Source organism: Mauremys reevesii, linkage group 15 (assembly GCF_016161935.1).
Source record: "Mauremys reevesii isolate NIE-2019 linkage group 15, ASM1616193v1, whole genome shotgun sequence".
Taxonomy (NCBI): Eukaryota; Metazoa; Chordata; order Testudines; family Geoemydidae; genus Mauremys; species Mauremys reevesii.
The window spans coordinates 43705347-43721843 of NC_052637.1; the positions used below are offsets into that span (position 1 = coordinate 43705347).

Sequence of the window (16497 nt, forward strand, 5' to 3'; positions counted from 1 at the left end):
GTTTCAGTGCCCGGGGTGTTCCCAGTGTGGGGTCCCCTGGCCTGGTTAGTGTTTTGGGGAGTGACTCTGATAAAAGAGGATCATGTCGTTCCTGTACCCAGGTAGTAGAGCTCATTTTTATATGTCTGAAAGTAAATACATAAAACCACAGAATTCCCTTTCCTGAGAGCCACAGTGCTGAGCTGTACCCAGGCTTCTGCAAGGCTGCGCTGGGGTGTAAACCCAATTACCCATTAGTGTAACAGTGCCACAGACGCAATCTGGACCTAACCCAGTCCGACCAGTGTTTGTGCCCTTTTCCCCCTGGCAGAATACAGCAGCTAAACCTGCCCGTGTCCAGAGCCGGGCAGCTCTGGGGCTCTCCCCACTGCCTTGCTGTAGCGCTCTGGGGCTCTCCTGAGTGGCTAATGAAGGGGTGCCCATCTCTGCTCCGCACTCTGGCACAGGGTAAGCGTTCAACAGACATTTGTGGTGTTTTCCAGTGACTGTTTTGCTTTCAGAGCCCCAGAAAGAAAAAAGAACGGGAGTCCTTGTGGCACCTTAGAGACTAACACATTTATTTGAGCATAAGCTTTCGTGGGCTACAGCCCACTTCATCGGATGCTGTAGCCCACGAAAGCTTTTGCTCAGATAAATGTGTTAGTCTCTAAGGTGCCACAAGGACTCCTGTTCTTTTTGCAGATACAGACTAACACGGCTGCTACTCTGAAACCAGAAAGAAATGAGACCCACAGCCCCTCAATGGGGCAGGCCGGCGGGGGGCTCACTCCATCTGGAAGCACAGTCTGTAGATTGGGATTCCCCACTCCCAGCCTGCTGCAGGCTTCCAGAATTATGGAGAGGGCACTAGGGCAGCTGAAGGGAGGAGGTGGAGGAAAGGCGCTTGGGAGAGAGGGGCTAGTGTGAATTTAGGCTTTCTCAGGGAAGCAGCTTTTGGTCTGAAGGTGCTTTGCTGTCTGAAGTCTTTGTGCAGCCCCTTTCGGAGAGCCCAGGAGCCCCTTTCTGTCAGGACAGGACTCGAGGGTTCCCAGCGTTCAGCTAGTGTCTCTGCTCCAAATGCCTGACACTCGATCAAGGCCAGGAGGCCTCAGCTGGGATGGGAAGTTCCTGAGTGCGGCTGTCCGAGGAGGGACACTGCATTTGGAGAATGTGTTTCTGAAGGGGAAGCTGTGCGCTAGCTGGGTTGGGGTAAAGGGGCCTTGATTAAGGATGAGATTTGGTGCTGCTAGGGGAGCAAACCGCATGGATACAGGGCAGGGCTGCAGTGGGTGTCTGTGCAGCAACCCCAGGTAGAGTTTTGCAGAGCCCTGTGTGCAGCCCCAGGGCTGTGGAGCCGGGCTCAGGGAGTAGCGCTTTGGCTCTCGTGACTCCTAACCCGCAAGTCTAACCACGAAACAGTTCTTTCTGTCCTAGCACAGCACAGGCAGCTCTCTGCTGGCTCTGCCAGAGAGTCTGGGGAGAGGTGGGCCTCGGCTCCAAGGAGGGAGGATTGGTCTCCCCAGGCTGTGCAGGAGGAGGGCTCAGCTCCCAAGGGCAATGAGGTAATAGCTTGAGTGTCGTCCCCAGCCTGGGCATGGCAGGAGTTTCTCAGTCTCCGCTGTGGAGGGAAGCGTAGGGGTTTGGTTTCCTCCTGCGGCTGGCATTGTGGTCACTGTTGGCAGCGCTGCAGGGAAATTCTGCAGTGGCAGCTACCAGCGGGCAGCTCAGTAATTGACACACAACAGGCTGGGATGCCAAAGCAAAACGTCTTCAAATTAGCCGTGATTGCAGGAGAAATAAAGAGCGTGGGGGGGCGAATGAAAGGAAGGCGTCTATAAAGATTATGATTTTTAAAGTTTGCCCTGGAGTCCTAGAAGCTCTTTAAACGCTAATATCCTGTCTGTGCATTTAAAACGCCTTATAATGAGGATTTAGTGTCGCCTTTTGGAGCACCTCCTGCCTTGTGTTTCCACGCGCTCACATGCCACCTGTCTTCTGTCCTGATTGGCTTTCCTGCCTGGGCTCAGCCATGTGACTGGCATCATCTCACACACGCAGGGATGTGCCAGCCCCTTTTCACTCTCCTGCTGACTCAGCAGCCCTTTCCCCCATCCTGGCTTTTGGGTAATAACTGAGTCTCATGCAAAAACACTCAGGCCTAAAATTTCCAAAATTGCACCTGATTTTGGGAACCTTCTTTTCTTGGAGCCCAAGTTGAGACCCCAGAGGCCTGTTTTTCCGAGAGGCTGAGCACTCTCAGCACTCCAGCAGGGGAGAGTTGTGGAGGCTCAGTGTTTCTGAAAACTGGCTGTTAGGGCCAACTTCTCCCTTACCCTGTCCCTCGTGTCATCATTCACCCAGTGCAAAGTGTGTGGAGTGGATGGAAAACGCCACCGTTCTGGTTCAGTGGCATTTTACCTGCCTTGGGGCTGATGTCAATGCAGTTCACAGGGTGCATGGCTGTAGAGGAAGGCCAATGGTGGCTTGCCCAGAACCAGGAGAATTATCTGCCCTAAAGTCTGAAAAAGAATCAGTCCAGAAACTCCCCAGAAAAACTCGAGTCAGGTGTTTATTGCCATCGACTTTTTTCATGTTCTTTTCTTTGTGACACTCTTTTGTTTGTGTCGCCCTTTTCATACCAACTCCCAAATCCTCAGCGCAGGCAAAGAGCAGTGATGCCTTCAGCTGAGCTTTGGGATGGTGATGAAAAGCTGCCAGGGTGAGAGGGCCAGGGAGCTGCAGATGAGAAAGCTCTGGTGCTGAGTGTAGGGAGATTGTGAGGAGATGCAGAGAGGGGGCCACCACTAGACAAGGGGAAGGAAGAGGCATCGAGTGCAGTATGGACAGCTCCATAGGCGGCAGGTTTGTATAATTTTTGGTGGGGCCCAAAATGGTGGTGCCCCCCCCCACTCCCGCCCTGTAAGCCGATATAAAATGAAGCTACAACGCGTCAGTGCCACAAGATTACAAGGTTGGAGAAGGGGTAGGGGGTTCCAGGGGCCAGTCAAGGGACAGGAGCAGGGGGGGTTGGATGGGGCAGAGGTTCGGAGGGGCAGTCAGGGGACAGGCAGCAGTAGGATAGGCATGGGAGTCTAGGAGGTTTATCAGGGGACAGGTAGGGGGTGGAGTCCTGGGGGGACGTTGGGTGGGGTCACAGGAGGGGGCAGTGGGGGACCAGGAGACGGGCGGCTTCGCTCGGGGCGGGGGTCCCAAGGGGCAGTTAGGGGCAGTTGTCTCGGGAGTGGGTAACGGGGGATAAGGACCAGTGGTGCTTAGATAGGGGTGGGGTCCTGGGGCAGTTGGGACAGAGGTCTGGGGAGGGGGCAATCAGCGGCCAGGGGCTGGGATTCAAAGGGCTCTGAGCTGCTGGCAGCCGCGGGGAGCCCTGAGCCCTTTAAATCCCAGCCGCCGTGGCTGGCATTCAAAGGGCTCTAGGCTCTCTGCCCCTGCGGGCAGCCCAGAGCCCTCCGATTCCCAGCCCCCGCTGAGATTTAAAGGGCTCTGGGCTCCCCGCGGTTGCAGGCAGCCCAGAGCCCTCTGATTCCCAGCCCAGGCTGAGATTTAAAGGGCTCTGGGCTCCCCGCGGTTGCAGGCAGCCCAGAGCCCTCTGATTCCCAACTGCGGCTGGGATTTAAAAGGCTGTGGGCTCCCCGCCGCAGCGGGCAGCCCAGAGCCCTCTGATTCCCGGCCGCGGCTGGGATTTAAAGGGGCGAAACCTAGCTCCAAATATTGGTGGAGCAAAGCCCCTGATTTTGAATATTCCTGGGGCTTTAGCTCCACGAGCCCATATAAGTTGGCGCCCATGGACAGCTCCACCTCCCCTGGGAGCCCATCTCCGGGTCAGAGAGAGTGCAGACTCCATGGCCCGTGCACTCTGCTCACACTGCCAGTTGTGACAGTGGGTTTGCAATGTGGGCACCAAGTGACTCTCGAGGTCTGGCCGCTGCCCAGCAGGGATGGGTTTGAACAGACAGCCAAGGAGGTCCCAACCCCCTGAGCACTCCATTCTGCCATTTGCTGTCTGACCTCTTCACCAAACGCCCCCCATCAGCAGAGAACTTGCAGAAGGATCCTAGGGTTTACTAGAACTAGTTACCAGATTGTCGCTCTGCGGGAGGTTTCCGGTAGTGCTGATCCCCAGATGGGATCTGCCTGTGGGAGAGCCAGTGCTGCGTGGGAGGAGAGGTGAGCACAGTGCAGCAGCTTTTTCAGGGGAGAAAACATGCCTGGGTGATGCTGGTGTATGGCGGTGTCAAGCCGACCCCTTTACTAAGCCCCACAAGCTCCAGAGCCCCTTCCCATCTTCTCCCATGGGGTGGTTGTCAGGCATAATACTGAAACCAAGGGCTGGTGTTGTTGAGGCATTTTGGATTTCCTTAAGCTGCCTGGGAAGGGCCTGCTCATGCCTCTGGTGCACTGCTGAGGTGCTTCATTATCTGCATGCTTAGCTCCGTGGCGAAGGGCTGCTGGGGGAAGGAGAGAGTGATCTGCCCCAGTGACCAGCACATTCACACCCCCTGTTGGGCCATCAGAAAGATGCTCTGAACTATCTCACCATCTGTGGCTTCTGCAATAACATTTCATCAGTGGTGTCTTGGCTTTTCCCAGGAGGAAATACTGCAGAGCAGTGGCTCTCAACCTTTCAGACAGCTGTACCCCTTTCAGGAGCTGAGTTGTCTTGCATACCCCCAAGTTACACCTGACTTAAAAACTACTTGCTTGCAAAATCAGACAGCAGAATACAGACGTGTCCCAGCGCACTATTACTGACAAATTGCTGACTTTCTCCTTTGTACCATATAGTTATAAAATAAATCAATTGGAACATAAATATTGCACTTACATTTCAGTGTATAGTATATAAAGCAGAATAAACAAGTCATTGGCCGTATGAAATTTTAGTTTGTACTGGCTTCGCTAGTGCTTTTTATGTAGCCTGTTGTAAAACTAGGCAAATATCTGGATGAGTTGATGTACCCTCGGAAGACCTGTGCGTACCCTCAAGAGTATTCGTACTCCTGGTTGAGAACAATTGCTGCAGAGTCTGAGATTGGAGCCCAGGCAGAGGGGAACCAGAGCGAGAGGTGTCAGAGCCCTGGCTTGGGGAACTGCTCCTTGTGACACTGCAGCTGTTCACCTGTGCTGCTCCCCGGCGCTGGGAGACGGAGTCATTCCCGAGCATCGGTTCTGTCCTGGTTCCGCTGCCTGTGTGTTCAATCCCATTAAATCCACGGTGTCAAATTGTCATTTCCTATAAATATTGTGTTGAACGAAGGGGCTTCAGGAAGGATTGTATTGATTGAAAGAGAAAAGCCAGGGATTCTCGCTGGCACCAGGGCAGGGCCATGCCTGCTCTACTTAATGAAAAATGTAAACTGGGTGAGATCCTGAGTACCCAGCACCCACTCTTTAGAGGCCAGGAGCCCAGGGCTAGGGCCAAGAGAATCTCATTGCCTCCTGGTTTTGGCCCATGTGATTCACATGCAGCATCTCCTCTTCACCAGCTCCTGGCTCATGGGGGCAATTGGGGATTCTCATTCTGTGGTGAGAATGTGGCATATATTCCTAGCAGCGATTTGTGGGATGAAAGTGGTGAATCTTCAGTAGGTCCTGGCCTGTTACAGGACATGTAGGTTATTTGACACATGCACACACCCCTTTCCCCTGCAGAATAATTGACTTTGAAGAGATTTGGTTGTTCTGCTGTCTCCTGAGCCCGCAGCAGCATGAGTTAGGGGCTGGCTTCCCTCTCAAGGCCCAGGTTCCTTCCTCACTATTGGACACGCCACGCAGGAGAAGCCTCAAATCCCTTCCCTCATGACAGGCTGCATTTGGGAGAGTCACTTCCTTATTACAAAGTGACTAAATTGCTGGGTCTGGATATGGAGTCAGCACCTCTTGTATCTTGGCGGCTGCTAGCTTCTCTCTAGCCCAGCTCAGCAGTTGGGTTTCCAGCCCATATCCTACCAGAGATGTCCCTACTTGGTCGTCAGGGCAGTCAGGCAGGGGCCAAAAGGGCTGTGGAGACAGAATTCCCCCCTGCAGCCAGGGCTAGTGCTGTGATCCATCCTAGCACAAACGGCTGAAACCCCCAGCAGGGCTCTCTGGCTGGAAGAGAGGCATTCTCTGGAATGGGAGGCCTGCTGTGAAGGGGGGCAGGGGCTGGTGGTTTTGTGGCTGTTGATGCATTAGCAGGAGAGAGCAGTTATCTATCTGCATATTTGCTGCTTGTGTTGGCAGGTGGGTATCTTGGATTCCATGAGGCTCCTGTTTCTGATCTCTGCCTTTGCCTTTGGCTGTTTGGGATCATTGGTTCCCAGGCTGGAAGAGCAGCTCGCTATATCATGACTGAAAACTTAATTATCCCAAGGCAAGAGGGTGAAAGCACATGCAGGGCCGGCTCCAGGGGTTTTGCCACCCCAAGCAGCCAAAAAAAAAGCCGCGATCGCGATCTGTGGCAATTCAGCAGGAGGTCCTTCGCTCCAAGCGGGAGTGAGGGACCCTCCGCCAAATTGCCGCCGAATCCCTGAATGTGCCGCCCCGCTCCGGAGTGGCCGCCCCAAGTACCTGCTTGCTAAGCTGGTGCCTGGAGCTGGCCCTGAGCACAGGGCTGTTTCCTGCGGGGTAGGGGGCAGTTTGCTGCTGTGCATGGCTGGTTTGGGTGATGAGGATCTGGCAGAGAGTGCAGATCCTGTTGCAGTGGGGCAGGGTGTGGATGGCAGCCCAGGTTAACGTTTTAGGGTTTTGAACCCTATGATGGTTCTTGGGGTACCCAGGACTGGGAGTCATCTTGTTACCCCTCAGCCTCCTCTGCTTGTGCTTAGCTGTGTATCAGCTTTGTGATGCCACCAGCCTGTCAGCTGCCCAAACAACCTCCTCTGGGCTCTGCCATCCCTTACTTTTCCTTGCAGGTTAACAATAGGGGCACCCCTGTCCCTGCGCCCCCTTGAAGCATTCTCCAGCCCCACTGAACCCTGACAGAAATACCTGGCCTGCTGTCCCCTAGGGAACAGTGTACACACCCCCAGCCCCCTGCTGACCCTTACCCCTGCACCCCCTCACACACCCCCTGCACCCCCCTCACATACCCCTGACTCCTGCACCCCACACACACATCCAGCTCCCCTGCACCCCCTCACACACATTCAGCTCCCTGTCCTGACCCCTGCACTCCCCTCACACCTCCCCAGCCCTGACTCCTGCATCGCCCCCCCAGCCCCTGCCCTGAAATCTGCACCCTCTCACACACACCCAGCCCCCTGCCCTGACTCCTGCACCTCCCCACATCCCCACCCCCATCCTGAGAACCAAACAGGAGCTGCCCCGCGTTAGCGCTCCATACCCCAACCCTGAGCCCCCTCCCTCGCCCTAGCTCCTGGCCAGACCCCGCACCCGAACATTTTTTACAATATTTGGAAAGATCATTAAGTGTCTGTCGAGACCCTCTGTGATTTTCAAGTGGTCTGTGGAAAAATAAGTTAGATGGCAAGAACAATCAAGGTACCTCACTTTATTTTCATTTCCTTGCTATTACTTATAGGAGGAGGATGAAGGAAAAAAGAATGAGAAACGGGGGCAGGGGGAGATAAAGGAGAATGTTCTTTTTCTTGGCTGGGGCCCAAGGAGGAGCCCCAAACGTGAAGCTGAGCACAGGGCTGGGGGCCCCACTAACTCTAAATCCACCACTGGCTGTTACATCCCTTGGACTGGGGATAGTGTCAGGGCCAGTGTAACCACTAGGCACCCTAGGTGGTTGCCTAGTTTGCTGAGATTTGGGGGTGCCAAAAACAGTGCCCAAAAATGTTTTTACACTCCAGTGGACTCGCATCTTACATGGGGGTTAGGTTCTAAAGTCACCGCGTAAGAGGAAAATCGCATATAGTGAAAATTACCATAAAGTACAATATACACTAGAACAGGGGTTCTCAAGCTACGGCACGCGTGCCAAAGGTGGCACGCAAGCTGGTTTTGTTTGTTTTTTAATGGCAGGCTGCGGGTCCCGGCTGCCCCTGAGCCTGCTGCCAACCTGGGGTTCTGTTCACTCAGCCGGCAGTGGGCTGAGCAGGGCCAGCAGTGGGCCGACTCCTACCAGCTGGGGTCCTGGCCGCCGGCCCTGCTCAGCGCACTGACAATCTGGGGTTCCGGCCGCCGGCCCCTTGCCAGCCAGGGTCTCGGCCACTGGCCCCGCTCAGCCTCCTGCCAGCCTGGGTGAACGGCAGGAGGCTGAGCGGAGCCGCCGGCTGGGATCCTGGCTGGCAGCTGAGCGAACGGAACCCCAGGCTGGCAGCAGGCTCAGCAGCGGCTAGGACCCGCAGCCTGCCATTAAAAAAAAAAAAATCAGCTCGCCTGCCACCTTTGGCACGTGTGCCGTAGGTTGAGGACCCCTGTTCTAGTGTATCCTGTGTACACTGTAGTTTATGGTAATGTTCACTATACACGATTTTCCTCTTACGCGCTGACCTTAGAACCTAACCCCCGCGTAAGATGTGACTCCACTGTATTCATTTTTGAAAATTTATAATAAGTGATGCTCCGGGGGGGCGGGGGCGCAAGGTGGAAGTTTCGCCTAGGGTGCAAAATATCCTTGCACTGGCCATGGATACTGTATCAGCTGATCCCCACCTGGACAGTACAGCAGACATGGCCCTGCCCACTAGCTCCTCTCCACTCCGCAGCCCGCCCCCCCCTTAAGGCTTAGCCCTCTTACTTTTAAAAATTACTGCTTGCCCCTCTCCCCCTCTCAGGCTTTTCTGGCAGCCCTGTTGCCAGGTATCCAGTTTTAGACTGGAAACTCGCTGAATGTCTGGTTACAGGAGTAACCACATTAGCCTCCGCTCCCAACACCCACCCCCGAGGGCTGGAAGAGAACCTGTCCTGCTGCTGCAGGAGGAGGGGTAGCTCAGGGCAGAGGCCTTGGCTACACTTGCAAATTTGCAGCGCTGCAGCAGGGTGTGAAAACACACCCTCTCCAGCGCTGCAAATTGCGGCGCTGCAAAGCCCCAGCGCTGGGAGCCGTACGTTATTCCCCACAGGGAGGTGGAGTACGGACAGCGCTGGGAGAGCTCTCTCCCAGCGCTGGCGCTTTGACTACACTTAGCGCTTCAAAGCGCTGCTGAGTGCAAGTGTAGCCATAGCCAGAGAGAGACAAAGAGAATGGGCTAGAACCCGCTTTATGTGGGCAGGGGCAGTGGGGGGATCCTGTTTACCCCCTCTCCAGCCCTGCTGTGCTTACAGTTTACTCCTGACCCCTCCCTTGCTCCAGAGACCAACCCTAGCTCCCGCCCCACTGTGCTTTTACCCCCGGCCCCTTTAGCAATCATTCCCCCGGGGGCCCACAAATATGTTTGGCGCCAGGCCCACAAAAAGTTAATCCAGCCCTGATACCCAGATTCAGGGTACCCTCCCACCATGGCTTATTCTCTGGTGCGCTGCCTCCCTGTTGATTTCACACTCCCCCCCACCCCTTCACTTCCTATTTAAATGAAACTTACCTGATGTTGTCTTCCAGTGCTTAATTTGCATGCTGACAGAGATGGGTGAATACACATGTTTTGTCTGACAGAAAACCTGTTTGTCACCTCTGCCTGGATGCAGCCTTTGGGACATATTCCCTGTATACATCTGTAACTCCATCCTTGGTGTCTGTACATGCGTTTCACTATCTTGTGACCCCGGTATTCATTCAAGACCTCACATGTCATTCTTTGGTGGACCAGAAGGTACATCCCAGGGTCAGTTGGCCTCACAATGTGTTTAACGTTGGATTCTTTGTGAGGGTTTTGGCATTAGCCCAGGATCGCACTTTGGGAGCAAACTCCCTCCAGACGCCCAAGCCTATGCTGCCCAATAGGCCTTCCCTCCCAATAGGAAACCTTCCCTGCCCACCGCCATGGGAAATACCCATTTGGGATGGCTGCAGTGCAAGGTGAAGTCAGGAGCTCAGAGGGCACACGCTGGATTGGGACAGAGGCCGTAAGGCTGCTTCCTTCTCTCTGCACCAAGAGGCTTTTTGTGTGAGACAGGCATGGAGGGGAAATTCATGGAGACTGCTCTCCAGAGTTTCACAAAAGGCCTTGGGCTCAGGCAGTCCCCTCTTACTTTTCCGTGTGGGAGTGCTGTGCCCAGTTCCCCGAGCATAGCAGGTGTTGTGCCCCTGGGTTGTGCTGGGCCTGGAATGGGAGCAGGGATGGTTTGCAAGGGCAAAGTTGGTGCTGGGGCAGTGCCTGTAGAGGGCTCACAGCAGGTGCAGGGGTGGATTGCTGGGGCAGAGCAGGTGCAGGTGCTGTGCCCACTGGGTACTAGTGGGAATTTTTAGCACTAACCTGCATGTACCTGTATTTACTTTGCATTTGTGCCAGCAGAGGTCAGGACAGTTTGGCTGACATGTCAGTAAGACTTTTACTGTAACATAAATATTGACTTGCTTTTGGTGGTTCTGTGCAGAGGGAGGAGCTGACAGAGACTCAGAGGAGGGGGAAGAGCTGTGCTCATTGCCCCTTGCCCCCTCAGACATCCCAGTGAAGGGTCCTTACACTCTTCTGGGTCTGGCCACACAGAGCTGGAGACCTGCCCCTTCGTGGAGAGAGAGCGTGAATCCTTGCAGCCCAGCACCCCTTTCTCTGATACCCTGGATTATGTGTAGTTGGCCCTGAAAAAGCTGTTGAATGGTTTGAGACTGGGAGCACCAAGAAACAGCCAGAGCATCTGTTTGAAATGCAGCATCGCCCCTGGCTTTGTGATAATGGGGGGGGGGTTATTTTTTCTCTCCTTTGGATTGCCCCAGCGTGTGAATCTCTGGGGGGTCCAGCAAAGTAGCCATTATGCTGGGAAAGATCTGAGATGCTCGTGTTTAATATTTCAAAAGCAAATAAAAGCAAGTTTACGGAAATGACAAATTTCAGGATTTTAATCCAGCTCCCCAGAATCAAAAGTCTTTGCAGGAGGTCAGGGCAGGGCAGGCCCAACATAGCAGGGGAGCTCCTGTATAGGCACCCACAGGGGCTCATGGACGTGCTGGGATAGTTGTTAGTCCCTAGATTTTGTAGGCGTACGCTCCCTAGTAAAACCAACGCCCCGTGGCCCAGCAAAGAAATTCCTCCAGTTCCGAGTGTTCCTGCCTAGACCTACCTCTCGGCTCTCAAGGCCTACTCTCCACATGGAGCAATTCCAGAATAGCTGCTCTTCATTAACTGTTTCTGATCAACTCCATGTGTGGATGCTCTTATTGCAGGTTAGTTTCACATGTAGACAGGCCCTGAGATACTGCATGTGCCCTGGATTCTCTGAATAAGGTTAAGGTGAGTTGGCAGGGGCAGGTTTGCAAAACCAAAGAATCTTCCAGGCTCAGCTTTACATGTGTCTTGAGACATTGGAAGAGTCCCTTTAAATGTATCTTCGCCTGTGACAGAGCACTGGCAGCTCTGCCATATTCTGTGTGTGTGTTTCTGTTTCCAGTGAGAATGTCCCCAAACCCCAAGCCAGTTCAGGAGAGGGAAATGTCTCCAAAAGCTCCCTTGCAATGTACAAGCCATTGTAAATGTGATGGTATTTTCGCTGGTTCCCATTAAACTTTCATGTGCTTTCCCTGCATTCCTGCTCCCCTCTCTCCCGCTGCAGCTGCTGCCCCAGCCCCAGCTGTTTGCAGCAGACTGCAGGCACCTCCTTTCTGCTCATTCCATGAGATCACAATCCAGTGCTGGTGATATCACTGCTACTTCCATATGGTGACACTGCTACTGGATTGTCACCTCACTGAATGGATCGGGCATCAGGAGGAGGGGCCAGCGGCAAAGGAGGAAGCTGCAGCTGGATGCCGATATCTGGGTCAGCAGGACCGAGTGGGCAGTAACGCAGGGAAGCAGCAAAAAAGTCACCTGTGAATGTTAGTAAAATCTTCTGGGTATTTCTAGAGTTGGCTGGAGAGTGGCAGTGGCTCGCTCAGCCGCTGGGAGCCACAAGCACAGAGGAAGGAAGGAAGGAAAGGGGCTTGGCTCTGGGTGGAAGGATGGTCCTGCTCCTGCAGAAACGGGCATCATGCACAACAGGGAATCCCACACTTCGTCCCCTACCCAGCAGCTTTGAAAGGCTCAGTGTCTCAGGACACCATGTCGCTTTCATCCCTTCCCTCTCCCCACCTTCCAAATATTCCTCCACTCGGGCACTTGACTAGAATGCAGCCCCCCTCCGCCCAAAACCAAAAATTGGCCACTGTGGGTGCAAGAGCCGTCTCCTCTGCAGCCCACATTCTCCCATTTTCCTGTCTCAGTGATTCTCCATCCCTGCTTAAACATTCTCATTGCCTCTGTCAGACTGCTGCTGCTCTTTGTTCTTTGGGGAAGCCGTGGGCTGAAAGGTGCTCTGTTACCACGGCAGGTGTAAGGGCAGTGGTAGCAGACCCAGGAGAGCAGGCACATTCCCCTGCAATAGTGTTTCCAACACAACAGAAGCCCCTGGAGTAAGCCTGCTGTACTGGAAGGTGCAGCTTGCATCTGTTGGACATGCTGCCTAAAGCTAAGCACCTCCGGCCCCATCTCTGTCTCACTCAGAAAGCAGACGGTCGCACTGCTGCCAATAAAGCACCCGCGCTGTGTTGTTCAAATGCCTGCACTCTTGATTTCCTTTTCACAATGCCATGTGCACCAGTGGGCTTTCCTGCAGGCTTCAGACTAGACCCAGCCAGAGAAAGTACAGCTCCCAGCTGCAGGCATTTCTCCTCTCTTCCCAGCTGAAGCGCTCCGTCTCCTGAGGGTCATTCTCCAGAAGACACTTTCAGAGAGCGCAAAGACAGTGGTGTCGCTCTCCGGGCAGAGTGTGCACTCCTGCCGAAGGGTGGTGCCAGCAAATGGCAACGGGGGGCCCAGAACTGGCTTCAGCCAAGCCTCATGGAGCCTGTTCTCACAGGTGCTTGGGAGGGACATACTAGATCCATTCCCCACATTGTGTCTGTAGACAGGGCTCAGCACTGGGAAACCTGATAGTGCTAGCTGGAGCCTGGCACTGTAGACAGATACTATCCAAGATTCAGCCCCCCAGGCTTTTCCACTGCTATGTAATGCTGCCCTGCAGCCCCCAGCTATTCCACACAGCTCTGCCAAAGTCCCTTCCTCCTCGCCTTCAGTCCCCTGCTTTGCCAGTCCTGGACTCTCCCCCCCCCCCCAGTTCTGCCAGTGACCCTCCATCCTAACCTGTAGCCCTCATGCTCCCCTGCCCATTTTCCCAGTGTCCCTCAGTCCCAGATTTCAGCTCCCACACCCCCTCTAGTCCATCCAGGACCCCCGGGGGGTGGGGGGTTGTGCTCTGCAGCAGGGAGAGGAGGTGTGCCAGGGCTGGCAGGGTATGGGTTACGGAGCTCTCCTAGTGATTGTGTCTGTACCAGGCAGAGGAGGGCATTTCTCGCAGTATGCTTCCCTTTCTCCCATTGACCATGCAGCTAGTCAGTTCTTACTGTTCCCGGCCTGGCTCCGGTGTGTATCTCTAGCACCATGACTACCTCACTGCTGGGGCCAGCACATGGTTTCCTGATTGTGGGGTGGATTTTCTCTTTGTTCCCCCTCCCCCATCCCAGCATCCAGCTGGTAGAGGAGGGGTGAGCAGGGCAGCGCCTGAGCAGCACCATCTCCCCAGCCAGGCGTGCGGGCTGGGTGCACAGCTTTGCAGCTTGTGTTGACAATAGCAAACAAGCCCTGTTGCTTTGTCTCCACGTTCTGTGCCTGCCCCAAGGCACCCTCCAGGAACAGGGAGGGGAAGAGGTGCTTGGCTGAGTAGTCCCTAGGTGGCTTTGAGGGAAAGGACCAAAGCCATGGAAATCCAAGGGAGCGTTTGGAAATGTGCCAGGCCTGGGTCTGAACCCAGCTAACTGCTAATGCCCAGTAATTTACTGGAGGTGGGAATGCATTGCTGAGCGGCCCAGGCCTGAACAAACAGGGGTGTGGGCAGAGGCTGAATTCCTGGGCCAGGATCCTGGCTTCACTGCAGTAGGGAAGAGCCCCTTGGAGCACCCCCATCCCTGTCTAGTATCTGGCAGAGATAAGGAAGGGTCCCAGAAGACACTGCACTCTTTCCATTCGAAAGCCAAGCCCAGCACTGAGTCCCTGAGTTACAGGCTGGGTCAGAATCCTGACCCCAGGAGCCATGGATCCTGCAGCCTGCCCACTGAGCAGCACTAGGGCAGCCCGTGGCTGAGGGGGTGGGGGTGGTACTGATAGGCCCCCGGTGAAGAGCTATGAAGAACCAAGCCTCCCCTGCTGCTGGCCTGGCCAGGTGCTCACTCCCTCAGGACAATGCTGGCATTGCCAGGTGGGAGGCCAATACATTTGCTGTCAATGTTTAACCCCTGTGTCTGCCTGCTGGAGCCAAAGGAATACATCAGCAATCTATCCTGATTATATGGGGATTGCAAAGAAATACATCCCTGGCCTCAGGGGGGGGCTGTGGCTGGGCAGCAGGCACAGGTAGAGAGCAGCGTGAGCAGATTGCACTGGAGCTGGGGCTCAAGCACTTTGTTTCCTTCTATTCCTAAACTCTGGGCACCTGCGTCTCTCAATGCACCGTGCCCAGCAACCCCGACCAACACGTCCTGCACTGCCAGCAGCACGGGCATGGGCTCTGCGGCTCATCTGGGAGGATGGTGTATTTGCTTCTCTTGGAAGGATCTGATCCCTGGAGTTTAAACTCATTGTAAGATAGGTCTGGCTGCCTGGTCCTATGTCGCCCTGCACCACTGGGGTCTGATTAGACCTTACACCCGATTGTGCTGCTGTGGGCAGGACAGCAGAGAGACAGGCCCCAAAAGGACATGATTTCCCAAAGTGATGAGTTGGTGCAGGGATTGTTTTGCAAGCAGAGCAAGGGCGACCCCTACTGCCAAGGAGGCTTGGGCAGAGCAAAGGGAACTTGGACTGGGTCAGAGTAAGAACATTTCCCTGTGGAGCGTATTTGTGTGTGTAATATTTGAGGGGGGCCCTGCCGTGCCATCCCCTGTTCTGCTTTCGTACTCTCTCCATCTGCACTGTCCATGCTGCAGTCCAAGGCCTGACTGCAGCTCAGGCAGGCATACGCGCACTCACTTTAATCTCCTTAGGACGGGTAGATGCGGCGTGCAGACCCTGGTCAGGGCTAGCAACGTGAGTACATCTCCAGGGTCCTGGGCAGGCTTGTACAGCCTGTGCCATTACCTTTTCACTGCTCCTTTTAGCCACGGTAGCTAGACTAATGCTATGGTGGGTCTGCCTAGCCAAGCTGCAGTCACACCTCTAACTGCAGTGTAGACGTACCCGTGTTGAGAGAGGGTTCCTCAGCCCCTGTTCCCTGGGGAACAGCAGCTGCACAGCTGTTTGCCAGGGGAGCAGGCTTGTGGCTCAGGCTCTGGGTAGCACACTGAGTTGGGAGAGCAGCAGACTCCAGCCCGAAGGGACCTGAGAAACCTTTCCCCTCACCCCTGGCTGAGTGATGTCATTGTTACTGCTGCCCTTGTTGCAGGGCAGCTCAGAGGTGAGTGCAGACCCCTCACCAGCCTTCACTGCACTTCTTTACATCTATGCCTAACTACTGCTGCGCCTGTAATTCATGGATGCTGTAACTGGCAGGGCCCTGGAGCAGGCGAGGCATGTGCTTTGCTGCCTGGAGTTAATGGGAGCGCCCCATCCATCCCCATGTCTCTCTTTTGGAGCCTCCTCCTTTGGGTTTTGATTTCTTCTGAGTACTGAGTGCCCATCACTGGGACCACGGTCTTCAGATTATTCCTGCCTCGTGTTAGCTCTGCCAATGCTCCTTAGGTCTGACTCACCCCACCCCCCGCTAATCCTGTGCAGGGTCCACATGGAGCTTGGCCCAGACTTCCCAGCCTTAATTACTCAGCTTTGTGCCTCTCATGGGTAGAGACTTTTGGCAATTTGTGCCCTTGTTTTGAGGGGTGGAAGAATGTCCAATAGAGAGAGCTGGGTGGAATCTTTCATTTGCAGCCTAATCACATGTGTTGCTGTCATTCCATCTCCCCGTTCTGTCGAAGGTGCATTTCTGGCCCCCACAACCACAGCAGCTGAGCTCCTCACAAACTTGAATGTATTTGTCCTCCAGCCCCCTGTGCAGCAGAGCACGGCATTTGTCCCTTGTCACAAGGAGGAGGGAGAAAAACTGTTCCTCTTAACCTCTGAGGATAGGACAAGAAGCAATGGGCTTAAATTGCAGCAAGGGAGGTTTAGGTTGGACATTAGGAAAAACTTCCTAACTGTTGGGGTGGTTAAGCGCTGGAATAAATTGCCTAGGGAGGCTGTGGAATCTCCATCATTGGGGATCTTTAAGAGCAGGTTGGACAAACACCTCTCAGGGATGGTAGATTATACTTAGTCCTGTCTGGAGAGCAGGGGACAGGACTAGTTGACCTCTGGAGGTCCCTTCCAGTCCTATGATTCTACATTGTATAGATGGGTACTGAGGCCCACACAGATGGGACGGGGAGTCTGTGGCAGAGGTCTACCAAGTCCCAGGCTAGCACCTGAAACACTGTTGGATGTTTGATAA

The 16497-nt window shown here is 54.5% G+C and overlaps 1 protein-coding gene across 27 annotated transcripts in view; it reads left to right on the forward strand.

The window, feature by feature from the left end:
* RBFOX3 (RNA binding fox-1 homolog 3) overlaps positions 1-16497 on the forward strand; it is a 346512-nt gene that overhangs the window by 261616 nt on the left and 68399 nt on the right. Inside the window, exon 1 of one of the 27 annotated variants that reach the window (XM_039500520.1) lies at positions 11757-11860. The exons of the other annotated variants lie outside the window; for them this stretch is intronic. The gene's annotated coding sequence lies outside the window, so the exon portion shown is untranslated. Of the gene's footprint in view, positions 1-11756; positions 11861-16497 lie in introns of those variants that run through there. 27 annotated transcript variants of the gene reach the window in all.